Below are 14,222 nucleotides of genomic sequence, written 5' to 3'. Positions count from 1 at the left end.
CTGGCCTTCACACTCTGGATTCTTCTGGACATTTTCCCTCCGTCTTGTTCTCCTGACAGTCAGAAAGCCTTGTGTGGCTTAGCTGCCCTTGACAAGCTTTCTGTTGCCTGAGGCCGGGAAACCACCTCTGCTCTTAATCTGACCCAGCTAATTGGCCCTGAAGAAGTAAATTATGTAGAAAGAGGAGCTGTCTGTGACTCTTGCCACATATATCACCTAAGTATAAGAGACACAAAGAGTGACCACAGCCTTCTTATAAATCTATTATGGCCTCTTGACCTCCAAGCAATAACAAATAGAATTCTTGCAGGCTGTCCTGAAGATATGAAGACGTTTTGTGAGAACATCTGGCATTCATTGAGTCAGGAAAAGGAAGAAAAAAAAAAATCACAAGCCCTGGGACAGAATTTCATTTTCTTTTCATGTTGCATGTGGATGAAGGAGCCCTCTCTGTCTTTAAGCAAATGTGTGTGGGGGGGGGGCGGGGGGGAGGCTGGTGGTGGTATGTGAGCTCCCTTTCAAGTTTTAAAAGGGGCATAAAAATGCACATGCATTTCTGTGAAGAAGTTCTCTGGCAGGGGGAGCATCTTTTTGAAGGGGATGTCCGGTTATTGTAACTTGCTGTCAGTATGTCTTCTTTCCTTCTGCTCCTGTGAAGTTTTCTCTGTGCTGTCCTCTGGAAGGACCTGGGTCACAGATGATGGAATCTATAGGTTGCTCAGGGGACACCAGAGTGTGCAAGCATGACACAGTCAAGAGCCCAGAGGGCTCATGTGCACCCTCACTCATTCTCTCTCCCTCCTCTCTCTCTCTCCATTTCTGTAGACTTTGTCTCATCAGCTCAAAACCAACAAATTCAGATTCCCCTTGGAATGCAGTGGAAGTTTACTTCTGAAGCCTGGATTTGCCTCTTTCCCACAGGATAAGCATATGCTCTCCTTCCCCCACACAAAAGTTGGCCTCTCTTTGATCAGTGAGTTTAAATCAGAATAGGTCTTAGGTAGCCAAGGTGGCTTAAAATGTTAGCAAACAGTGGGATCCCTTTTAATTTTTAAAGGGAACTCTAATTCTACCCTTTATGACTTGCTTAATTACCCTGGGCCCCTGAACAGCTGTCTATTGATTCCAATTAACATGATTGACATCTCCTCTGGAAGGTAAAAGCTAATCAACTACAGGGTCCCCCACTGAGAATTCATTTCCTTCTTGGAGTCACTCCTGGGCAGGAGGAAACTTAAATAGAGAATTGAGAATCGGCACCCACAGCTCTGATTTACTCTTTTATATACAGTCCCACAGTGTCTTGTGCAGAGGAAAAAAAAAAAAAGCCTAGCAATTTTTAAAAAAATGGCAATTTATTTTTGAATCAAACTAGTGTTAATTCTGTTGGCTTTCCTTTTCCTTCTTTTCTATTTTTTATGAATCTAAATTGATCCCTTGAATGTTTGATTTCCTTTTCCTTTCCAGTTCTGAAGGACCCACAAAAATCTACTCCTGATTACTTCTGACAAGTTCAGAAGTTGACATGAACTTTCTAGTACAGCCAAATTTTAGCTTTCCATCTTTGGGATGCAGATCTTGATGGTTTTCTTGATGTTTTCAGATTAAAAACAAAAAAGCAAATAAGAAGGAGGTTATGTCTGGTAACAAATCAGGCCCTATAAAGACAGCAGAGGGCTGGAATGATGCTGAACCTGACTATGCACTATAAAACAAAGAGAGCCAACAAATTCATTCAACTTATATTTCTGCCTATTATGTGCCAGGAACATGGAAACTTCTAGAAGGGTGGGTGTGATTTGGCCTTGATACCTATGGCATCCCCTTTCCTCCATATGTATTCCTTTTGGCCAGAAAGGAAATCTAAGTGTTACAGTTGGCAGCAAGCTCAATACGAACAGTGTTCTGTGGTTGCCAAGAGAAAAAAAAAAGGACTAATATAGTCTTCAGAGTATCCAGTTCAAAGGGGGCAAGTGGTTAGGCAAATCGTCACACTGATTGGCATTTTATTTGACTATAAATTTCATTAGAGCGACGCACTGTTGGTCTGGCTGATCACCACATTCCAATAACCTAGCACAGTCCTTGGCATGTCACAGATACTGAATGGCGATTTGTTGGATGAATGAATTCTCTGGGCACAGACCCAGTAATTTCAAAGAAATGTGGGCCAAATTTGTGTTTAGAAAGCTGGGCAGAGAGAATGATTATTGGATGATGGGACAGATGGACAGACCGATGGGTGGACTGGATAAGGTGAGATTAGAAGAAATGAGATGAAGTTTGATTTTGGACAAATAACATAGGATAACTAATAAAGCTCAGTGTTATACTCAAACAAGAGTTTACAGACTGAGTGTTTGGACATCAGGAGATCTAGCACTGTATCCCTAACTGTTTGTTGAGTGACCCTCCTTCAGTTGGGTTGAGTGATAGTGAGAAGAATGGCGGAAGGGCCCTTGACAGCAAGCAGTATGGTCCGGCAAATCCCGGGCCAGCGGGCCTGTTCATTTCACTCTACTGACCGGAGAAAGTGCTCTCCTGACACACCTTTTCTCTCTCGTTCTGGAACCATGCCACTTACTTGAAGGACAAATGAGGAGGAAGGGAGACAGCCAAGGAAGAATAAATGGTTCAGCTCTGCTGGGAGACCAGGGTCCCAGTCTGGTTTTGCAAGGCTGCTCCCTCCCTGGGGCAGATCCAACAATTGTGGCAGCATTTCTTGACCAAAATGGAACCAACAACCAATAAAAACAGCACTACAAACCCACCCGGGGAGCTACAGGACACTTCTGTTTTGTTTCGCTTTCACCCGTTTCTGAATGTAGGTTTGTGTCTAACAGATTAAAGCGTGTTGGCTATCACTTGTCAGCCCCAAATGCCGGTTTCTGTGTCTTAATGTCACTTCCCCTTACCACTACAAGAAATCTTCAGACAATTAGAAACTTCCCGGCTTCTTGCAGGAAGGCCAGAGCCCTCAACCGGACTTCCTAGAGGGAAGCGAGTATTTCTGATGCTTCCCTTTAAAACAGTTTTTATCGTTTTGCTTCTTATAATTTTGATTTCATGCTTTTCTGTATATTGGAGCCAATATATTTTTTTCCAACTCCAGATATTTGCCTGTTCCCTGAGAAAGTTCCCGTGCCTCGGGGGTTGACAAACGCGTGACATGGCCTCACCCACTGCAGCAGCCCCAGGGGCCCCTGGCAGGCTGTTGGCTTCATAAGACACCTGCCTGATTGTCCTCTCTGTTCAAGCTGGGTTTGCAGTCGTCCACTGAAAAAGGTCCAGAGCAATGCTGGTCACGGTGTTACTCGATTCCTAAGGCCCCAAGCTCTGGCCTGTTCTTTGCTCAGTCTAATCTGAAGCTCAACGTTCCGAGAGCAGTATCTTAACTAAGTGGGGGATTTTTTCTGAGCAGCTGAACCAGTGGAGGAAGGGAGCTGAGTTCCCCTTTCCAGATTGTGATTCCTTCCAGAGGAATCCCATGCCACCTGCAGAGATGAGACAAAGTCGGTCACTATAACAACTTAATGTGGCTACTATTATCTGAAGCAAAAATTCTATGGCATTTAACGTGCATTACTGTTACTCAGATCTGAAACTCAGAACTTGGATCGGAACTTGCTTTTTATACTCAAAGCTCAAAAGTACAAATAATTCTGAGTCCCTGGTAGCAACAATGAAGGAAATCTGTAGGCAAACTAAATATCTTGCTTCAAACATTCATATCGGTGGTGTTGCTTAAATTCCAGTAAGTCTGGTTAGGAAAGTCACTCTCCTTACTCTTGTCCCACCTCATCTGTCACCCCAACTCGACGACCAGCTTCACCAGGACAGAGAGTGTCTTAAAGTTTGAGGAGCTGTATTTGGTAAGAGATCACTAAGGACAGTAATAAGGTATAATAATGGAAAATGTTCTTCATTGAATGCTTACCAAATGCCTGGTTTTGTTACTAGAATGTTTTATACCTTATCATGTTGCCCAGAGGTTAGGGCAACTCTGTAAACGAGCTGATGATGCTATTTAAGAATAAGGAAACTGAGGGGCGCCTGGGTGGTTCAGTGGGTTAAAGCCTCTGCCTTCGGCTCAGGGTCCTGGGATCAAGCCCTGCATCGGGCTCTGTGCTCGGCAGGGAGTCTGCTTCCCTTCCTCTTTTTCTCTGCCTGCCTCTCTGCCTAGTTGTGATCTCTATCAAATAAATAAAATATTTGAAAAAAAAGAAGAAGAAGAAGGAGAAGGAAACTGAGGGGGCACCTAGATGGCTCAGTTAAGTGTCTGACTCTTACTACAGGCTCAGGTCATGATCTCAGGGTTGTGAGGCTGAGCCCCACATCGGGCTCTGTGCTCAGCATGGAGTCTGCTTGAGATCCTCCCCCTCCCTCTGCCTCTACTCCTCCCCCAGCACGTGCTCTCTCCTTCTCTCTCTCAATAAATAAATAAATCTTAAAAAAAAAAAAAAAAAAGAAGAAGAAGAAGAAGAAGAAGGAAACTGAGGCTTTGGGAAGTTAAGCAAGCTGTCTGAGAGACTACCATGGACTGAATGTGAAGTCTGCTCTGAATCCCTCAGCTTCTCCTTTCTGCTTTGGATTTCATTCAGAGAGCTTTCAAAGAAACAAAGAAACAAAATGAATTTGGGGGACAAGATGTGGATCTTGAGAGTAGTGAATTTGACATTTTGCTCCATTTTGTTCCCTTCTTTCCTTTCTCCCTTACACAACCACTTACTAGACGTTGTGGCTAAGCCGAATGTAGCCTGGTCCCGCTTTCAAGTCGCTGGTCCCCTAGAAAAGCAGGTGACCATACAGTGCTTCCTTGCCGCGCAGTGGGCCGAGGGGCTTCGTGGAACCAGTGCATCCTGCAGCACAGGGGAGAGCAGCCAGCAAAGAAGGGGTGGGAGGGCTCCCAGCAAAGAAAGACGAGGTGTATGAGAAGGCCTGGAGGCAGGAAGGCACACAACATAGTCAGGGAGAGACAGCACATCCGGGGGAGTTTGGTCAGACCAAATGGATTGAAGGAGCTCTCGTGCAAAATGCTGGTCATAAGACTAAATGGAAAGGTCATTTCAAGCCGTGCTATGGTGACATTTGGAGGAAGCTAGAGGCAGAGATCCCAGTAAAGATGGAGGCCAGCCCCTGTGCTAGGACAGAAGGTATCAGAGATGAGGTAAAGGGTTGAATTCAAAAGACATTTCAATTGTAAAATCCACAGGGCTTAGAGACAAATTGTCATTATCAGCCGGCATTGTCCACCGGGCTGAGGCTGAGGATGTGGCTTTGAACGGGTGGCGGGGGAGACATCCCCAGTGCGATCTGAGACATGTTGCCTTTCGAGATGCCTGCAGGACATCCAGGTGGAGAAGTATATTTTTTCAGCTACGCATTGTGTTTTGTGTTTTTGTTTTTATTTTTTCACAGTCTACAAATAGGACTGGACTCCTCCTTCGAGAAGTGAAGTTGCCAGTAAAAATAATGTCAGCATTAGTGTGTCTTGACTGTGGCTGGAGTAGGGCCCCTGTGGCAAAGCCCAGAATATAGAAAGCAAATGGTGGTTGTTAGCAGTCGGGGACAGGCCCCCAGCTGCTAAGTAGGGATGTAGGCCTGGAGAGGGGGCTAGAGGGTTGAGGAAGGACGGGGGTGGGGAGGCAGGCGAATTATCTCTAAGAAGAAATCACTTTTGTTTTTAATTTTATGCACATGGGGCTCATAATACTTGCAGGAACAGGGCTTAGCGATGGAGAGAGATGGAGAGATAAGAATGAGCCTCCCTTACTGAGGGGCTGGGGGGCACTGTTGCTTTCCCCTGGACTGATTTTGGTGCTCACAGAATGGATTTTGGGTGATGATCAACAAGAAAGCGACTCCCAACCCTCTCCTGGCTTTCTTCATGCTTTGCTACATGTGCAGCCCCCTCTCAGCCCTCCTCTGCCCAGAGTGCACCTCAGAGTGTCCTCTGGAGAAGTTTCAGATACACACCAGAGATCATGATGACTCTCTCTTGTACCTTACTTTTACTTACCAACCTACTTAACTTTTTAAAGCAAGGTCGAAAGGCAACAGCATCTTCTGCAATACATCACATTCTAGGAGCCTCACCTCCCTTCTTGTATTCATTTAGGAATGTTTCATTTCTGCAAAAATGGTTCTGTGATCTTTGCTTTTCTATGCATGCCTTTCATCCTGCGCTCACAATGTGCTGTGCAGATGTTCCACGGCCAGACCCTGCTGCCCCCTAATTTGCTCTGTGATACCCCGCAAGTTACAGTCCCTCTAGGCCATACGTTTACCTGCAGCGAGGCACACAAATAGGACACGTTGGGAGGATGTGGTCTCCTCCATGCGTGGCCTTCTACTTCTCTGCCTTTGCTCATCAAACTCTCTCCATACTCTCTGCCTTCTCTCTTCAGGCCATACAGCTCCCTCTCAACAGGTTGCATTCATTTGTTAATTCGATATGTCTGTTTCTTTTTTTTTTTTTAAGGTTTTTTATTTATTTATTTGACAGGCAGAGATCACAAGTAGGCAGAGAGGCAGGCAGAGAGAGAGAGAGAGGAGAAAGTAGGCTCCCTGTTGAGCAGAGAGCCCAAAGTGGGGCTCGATCCCAAGACCCTGAGATCATGACCTGAGCCGAAGGCAGAGGCTTTAATCCACTGGGCCACCCAGGCGCCCCTCAATATGTCTGTTTCGAGTGGCATTGTAAGTATTGTGCCTGTGTGTCCCCAGGGATACAGCTATGAACAAAGAGTCAAGAGTCCAGGAGCTCATAGTATAGTGGGGGAGATGACAGAGAAGTCAGCATAAACATACCATCTGGTATGTAGACGCTAAGGTAAGGGCAATTGCAGGGTGCTCTGGGAACACAGAACTTGGGCCCCTTACCAGGGTGAGGCAGTGCAGGCCTCCCATAGGAAGTAGGAGCTGGCGTGCTATGGTCTGGTTCCTGGATCCCAGGTCTACTCTTTACAAGTTGTATTACTTTGGGCAAATTACTTAACACCTCTGTGCCTTTACAACGTGATAATGAATTTAAAACTTAGTAAAGCACCTAGTACATAGTAAATGCTTAATAAGTACACCTAGTAAGTACACTTCATTCATTCATTCTTTCATTGACTCCCTCATTCAGTCACTGCCTGCTGAGTACCGACCATGTGCTGAGCAATGTTCCTAAAGGTGTGAAGAGGTGTGGCCAGGTCTTGGAAAGTCAGTTCTTCTAGAAAGTAAATTACTTCCTCCCAGCCCATTTTATCCTGCATGGACTGTATTTGGAGAAAGTCTTCGAGGTGATATTAATGGAAGTTCCTTTTGCTGCCTCTAGAAGCTGCAATCAAGAGGCCTTTGCTAGGGGTGAGGGAGAGCCCGGGCAGGGAGCGAGTAGCAGGTGTAGCTCGGTCCAGTTTGCACATTTCAGGCTCTTCTTCAGCTCCGCTTGGCTCCCGCTCACTGCAGTCCTTAGCAGTCCCCCCTCCTGGGACCGCATTGCTCCCAAACGCCATCTCAAATGTAGGTCTGTTGGGTGCCTGAAGATTTGACCAACACCCACCGCATCTGAATACTTGCAATTCTTGGAAATAAAACGCACCGGTCCCAGGGGCTCTTCCTGAGGGAGAACCTGGCCGTCCTACTGACGCATTCAGCTGCAGCTGCTTAGAACCCTCACATGGAGGAGGTGGAGAGTCCGTAAGCCAGTGCTGTTCTCTTAGACCTGAGCATGGCCCAGCGCCTCTAGGGCTGCGTTGCCCTAGAGCAGCTCTGAACCGGGGAAGAGACCTCCCCGTGCTGGGATGGACAGGGGCTGCTTCTCCAGAGAAAATAAACTTGCACGGTACAGAACCAGGGAAGGCTAGACTTCTTGCTATCGTGACACTCCAAAAATGCAGCCGTAACGAGTCTCCTTTCCTGGGTCCAGAACGCAGAGCCGGGTTCTTCAGCCCCATTGAATTGAGAGATGATAAGGTACCATTGTTTGGGGTCATTCCCTTTCCAGCAAAACCTTGTCTTTTTTTTTTTTTCTTCCTCAAGGTATAATTCCAGTAACACAGCATTCATCATCTTAAAGTATATAGTTCAATTTCGAGTATATTCACTCTATTGTACAACCATGACTATCTAATCCCATAGCATTTCCATCACCCCAAAAAGCAACCTGCTATCCATTAGTCTCCCTCTCTCCATCCCCCCTACAGCCCTGGCAACCACTAATCTCCTTTTTGTCTATATAGATTTGCCTGTTCTGGGCATTTCATATAAATGGAATCACTCATGTGTACCCTTTTATGTCTAACTTCTGTCACCTAGTATAATGTCTCCAAGACTCATTCATGCTATAAGTATGTAAGAGTACTGCACTCCCTTTTTTTGGCTGAGTAATATCCCATCGTATGGATAGAGCACTTTTTGTTTATCTAGGCATCACCTGATGGGCATTTGCCTTGTTTCTACCTTTTGGTTATGATAATGCTGCTAGTGGAAACTCATGTGTAAGTTTGTGTGTGGATAGGTGTTTTCAGTTGTCATGGGTATATACTTAGGAGTGGGATTAGTAGATTGTATGTTAATTCTGTGTTTAGCAATTTTGAGGAACTTGGGAAGAGTTTTCCACTACTGACTTCACCATTCACGTTCATGCAGTATATGAGAGTTCCAACAATATACGAGAATTCCATTGTCTCCACATTCTTGCCAATACTAGTTATTGTCCTTGATTTTTAAAGTGTATCCATCCTAGTGCCTACTAGATGTGAAGCGGGCCCCTTTCTTATGCCTATTAATTCGGCTGTTACAGGCTTTTTCTACTTCTGTCTACCCATAGCCATCTTATATGATCCAGAATTTTTCCTAGAACAAAAAGAAAAATGATGGACAGTTTTTAATATTTTGTATCTCTCATAGTTACATCCTTCTTGTTAACCCAGCCAGAATCTGCATAATTCCAATATTGAGCTCCCAATTCACATACCTTCCAAAGACCAAGCTCCCTTTTACTCCTGTTCTTTCCTAATTTTATTACCTGAATTTGAGAAACCATAGATAGCTACTCCCCCTTAAAGCCACCACCCTGCCCTCCCTGGGCAACTGGAGAGAGGAGAGAAGGAGCTCATTGTTTTCACATTCTTCTCTTTATTTCCAAACCAAGGGGTTAACGAAATGTACAAATTTCTTTGGAAGAAATTAAAAGCAAAGCCTAATCACGTCAGAACTTACTCTTCAAGAATTTGTGCTTGAACCTAGCATCAGCTAGAACATAGCTAGTGTAAAGTGTCTTCAGGAGAGAATTTAATATGCACATTATTAAATTATATTAAACCAGCTTCAGGGAATGGAGTGTTTTCATGTATTTTAGTTGCGTGTTCCTATTCTATGCATTGGGGTTATGACTTAAAAATCCTTATCATTAAAATAAGTCCTGAAGGATCTCCAGCAACCAGTGAAATCATCAACTCATTGTATATAGTTGTGGGTAATCTGTGCATATTTTGTAACTCAAAATTTTCTAGTAAATTTAAATGGCCATGTGTCTCAACCAGCCCATATTAATGAGGTTTTTATTCAGTTGGATTTCTAACAAGACCAGAAGAGTGAAATGCAAAGCAAAACAGACTTAAGTTTGAATTCCAGCTCTGCTCTGGCTAGATGACCTTGGGCAAGTCACTTTTCTCAATATGAAATGAGATTCTGGTATATAGATTTCAGGGCTGTTTTGAAAAGTAAATGAGATAACTTATGTAAAGTGTCAGCACAGGGATAGTCACATAAATAGCAGGCATTCAATAAAGGGAAACCATTAGTAGTAGTACATTTAAATAATTGGTGTATTCCAGAAGTGGTGCAAGTAAACACCTTTTTTTTTTTTTTTTGTGGATAATGAAACCTATTAACTAGATTAGGAAACTGATTTTTCAGGAACCCTTTTTTGTAAATGGATGAATCGCTTCGAGTTTTATTTGGTTGAGATACATTTCATTTTTTAATACTAGGATTTCTTGAAACAGGACACACCTATCCAGAATCTTAAGGCCCCATCTCCTGTTTCTGAAAAATACGTTTCGATTCTCATGTTGGCAAATGCTGGTGAGGCAAACAAACACAACCTCCCCCCCCACCCCCACCAACCTTGATATGAGCAGACTGTGTGTGAGAGCCCAGGGTCTATGGACTGAAGGAGGTACCAGCTCCTGGGAGGAAAAAAACCCAGTTTTACTAATCTTGTTCTCCATCGGGATTTTAAGAGAAATCTCACAAAGATGTTTTGGTTAAAATGAAAGCAAAGTGCTCAAACCATAATAAGGGTCTCAATTATAACCCTGGGAGAGCAGATGGGCACCGGATTTGATAGAGAGGACCCTTTTAGCACATCTGTCTTTGATAACTTCTAACACAGAGACTGGCGCCTTTGAAATTAATGGGTCACTCCAAAGCAGTGTTTTAATAATGCGACTGAGAACTTTTTGTTATGTAGAGCAGTCCTTACTGGTGCTGACTTTGAGGACTGAATTAATTTTTCATGAGTTCATAGTGCTTTAGGCTACTATTCCAGCTTCTCCTAGTTTCTGGGTTTGTTTGGGGTTTTTTGTTGTTGTTGTTTTTGTTTTTTAATGTGTAAGCTTTTTTTTTTTTTAAGGGTAATTTGTTTTAAGCATCTCCATATGAAGGTTTTGGGGAGCTCTATTTTCTCTTTGGTCACTGAATGAGGGATTCTAGAGAGCTTGAGAATTCTCCAATAAGCCCTATCTCCCTTTGCTTCCAAATATTCTTCTACCATCTTCCATTTTACTTGCATATGTCATGGACCAGCAATGTACACACAGCCACTGAATCCAGAAGGCAAGTCGGGGAGGCAAGTTACCCTCTTGGAGAGAAGTGCCTTCTTTAGAACTGTAAGATTTGAATGAGGAATGAGATCCATTGCTTATTTTTTTCCTTTTCATTCCAAGAAGGATTCTTAAGGCTCTCTACCATCCCACTTGGGTTCCTAAGAGATTCTATCCTCAGAAGTCTGGTTGCTAGAAATGAGGGTCTTGTCCAGTGGAAATAGAAAGTACTTACTTTACCGTTACCCTATCTTAGAGAGCAAACTCAGCCTCCTTATTTTTGGAAGTATTTTCCAAATACTCTACTCCACACAGATTGGCCCCACTCTCTGAAGTCCTATAGGAATCATACTGTCTGCAACATCGGGTATAGCATTTAATCATCCATAGCCATTTATCAAGTAATATATATTCATGGCATGAAAAAACAGGAACTATCTTTTTGCCTGCCTTTCCCAACATTTTATAAATATGTCATATTTCACTAGCTTGTAAGCACAAGAATTGAAGCGTGGCTGACATTTACTTTTATAGGAAGGAAGGTACAAAGGGAGGGAGGGTGGGAGGGCAGGCCCATGGTTGTTCTATAGTTCAGAAAACTTAATCTAAGTGCTGAGGCCACTGCAGATGTAATGGATTGGGGGTGAGGGGAAGCTCTCCAAAATCTTCCCTGCACATCCTCCTGTGTTTGAGGTAGATGCCCCCCAGTATCTGGGACTTGGCTCCTTCCAGCACTGTTCACACTCAGTTGTTATTAGCCATGTGCATGTCTGGCACCCCCACTATACTATGTTCCCCGAGAACAAGGAACTTGTTCTGTGTCTGTCTTGTTTGCAGATCCATGCCCAGTGCTTAGCACACAGCCTACACACAGCTCAGTACATGTTGGGTGAATGAATAAAGTTGTTCATGAACGAAAGAGCCGTGTAAATTAGTTGGGGCTTCTCCAAAGAAATGATCCTGAAAAATAGTATGTGCATACCCAAGGTATTTAGAATTGATTCGGAGAACGGTACTGTACTTCTGTAATTTAGTTTGGGCATCATGGTACCAGGAATCACGAGAAGAGTGACAGATATGGAATGTTGGGGCCAGTAAGGAAATTACGGGCGGCTGAACGTTTCTCAGCCTTCTGCATGTTATTTCGACAGTACACCTATTACTCACCAGCTCCATCAGTTTTGGAGTCTCACTTAATGCATCATCATTTGCAGAGGTGGGGAGTAGGAGAAAGTAGCAGGCTGTAAGAAAGATTTCTGTTCTCTGATGGTAGTAGCTAAGCAGCAGTGGTAGGATGCCTACTGGTGGGATTCTTCAGGTCATAATGTATGCACAAGACCTCTTTTTTTTTCCCCCTTTATTAAGGGATAATTGATTGAGGTCAGAAGTTTTGGAGAATCCTGGGAGATTTTTAATCTAGTGCCATCATGCAAAGCTTACTACATCAATAAGACGGTTCCGTAGGGGGATAGAGGAGTAATTGAGATGCCACACCAGCTGGAATCCAGATGAAGATACATTTGGAAGCTTAATCACAATCATGTTCTACACTAAATATTCATCCGTCTGTCTCCCAAAGAGGACAGGAAATTAAGTTGTCAAGGGCAGGGGGGATGTGGATTTAGCTGAAAGAAGAAACCCACACCTCAGCCTTAATCTCTAAATATGCAAGACTGTCTTCGATGGTTGAAGCAAAATCCTCTCCTTTCCAGTTTTATTTTCTGAGAAATATTTGAGCTGTTTATACACAATTTATCAGCTTTACAGTTACTGAAATGGACTGTTAAGATAGCTCAGGCTCCTCACTGTGGGATAAATACAGATGAACAATGCCATCTCAATAGAAAAATGCTTTACTGAGCCAATATAGAAAAGTATTAAAGTTGTGTAAACACGCGAGGAGCAGCAGGGGAATTCCTAAACAGAGTTGACGGGCTGTGATTGCACATGCCTTGGGGTACTGTGTCCTGAAAGTTGAACTAAACCCCGCATATAGTGAGTAGGAATTATATTGCGTACTGTGGGTATTCATTCGTTTTTTTTTTTTTTTTTCTTTTTTTATTTCCAAGTTCAACTCTTAGGGTCCCTTCAAGACATCTAAATTTCATTTCAAAGGATGATTTGAAAAATGTGTGTTGCTGCCATACATTAGATGATCGTCTCCTTCACATTTTGGTCCGACATTATGAATCAAACATTGGCTTTAATGAAAGGGGACAGTGTCCTATTAGAGGAAGAGGTTATATGAGGCAGGGTGTCATTGGATGCAAGTAACAAAAAAATCTCCACTCAAATCAGTTTTCATAAGGTGTACAGGCTTCCCTGCTCTCTGAAAGTTCGCTCGATGCCCACCATTTTTATGAAAGGCCCACCTTAGTACCTGTTTTTGCTAACTGCAGGAAATCCAAAAAGGATTTTTGCTTTTACAAAATGGTGACTGCTTCTTTGCTTCATGCCACTTCAGCTTACAAAAGGCTTCATAGGAATCCTCTACTTTTGGATAGCAGGGAAAACTTTTACTTCACAAGATGGAAGTCTTTAGGTGGGGGATACCTGAGATGCAGGACATTAGAGCTCCTGTCCTGCTTCTCCATGGCTCTCTTGGTGCTCTGCCTCCCCCAGTGTGTTGACACCATTCTCTAACTGGGACTTAGATGGCTGTAGGACATCCCAGCTATCACATCCTGATGCTTGAATTTCCATCAAAACCAAGGTGTCGTCTCTTCTCTAGGCATTTCTCTTAAGGAGTAAACATCCTAGAAGCTCATTAGTAGAATTGCTCTCACATGAAACCTACCTCGGCCAGTCCACTGATGATGATTTTACAGCCATCTTTGCTTGGAAGTGGTGGTGGGAACACACCCATCCTGTGAGTAAGACATAGCCACCCATGACGTCACCCAGTTCACATGGTGCAGCTGAAGGAACACGGGCCGTGTGGAGTCAGAGCTGCATTTGAATCCTATTCTTGTCACTAAATAGCTGTGGATCACTTACCCTCTGTGAGCTTCACTGCCCGTGGGTAAAATAGGAGTATGACCCACCAAGATGGCACACAGAGCACTGGATAGGCACAGCTCAGTCCTAACTCCCTTTCCACGTGTGCCTTTTCATTGAGTGGGTCTTGGTGCCGACTTGCTAGCTAATACGCGCCTGTGCCTCCTAGGCATAGGTGTCCGTTTTGTAATCCTATCTTCTAATTGATGTACCATGTAAAGTATAATTTAATTAGATGTGCATATAGCTATATTTGATGTTATCTATACATTTAATGTTATCTATACATTATCTATATATTACATATCTATTCAATCAACAGTTACATATCAAGGAGCTCCCTTATGTCCCATACTGTTTCAGGCACCCCCGTGTTCTGGTTTAGTGCTCCTCAAAGTGTGGCCCATGGCTTTG

General features: G+C 43.6%; 1 protein-coding gene across 1 annotated transcript in view; it reads left to right on the top strand.

The window, feature by feature from the left end:
* The window catches only part of SLIT3 (slit guidance ligand 3), a 595,819-nt gene that overhangs the window by 240,558 nt on the left and 341,039 nt on the right, over positions 1-14,222 (top strand). The gene's annotated exons all lie outside the window — the stretch shown is intronic.

Source organism: Lutra lutra, chromosome 5, assembly GCF_902655055.1.
Source record: "Lutra lutra chromosome 5, mLutLut1.2, whole genome shotgun sequence".
NCBI classification, from domain to species: Eukaryota; Metazoa; Chordata; class Mammalia; order Carnivora; family Mustelidae; genus Lutra; species Lutra lutra.
This window is presented reverse-complemented; position numbering and strand designations above follow the sequence as displayed.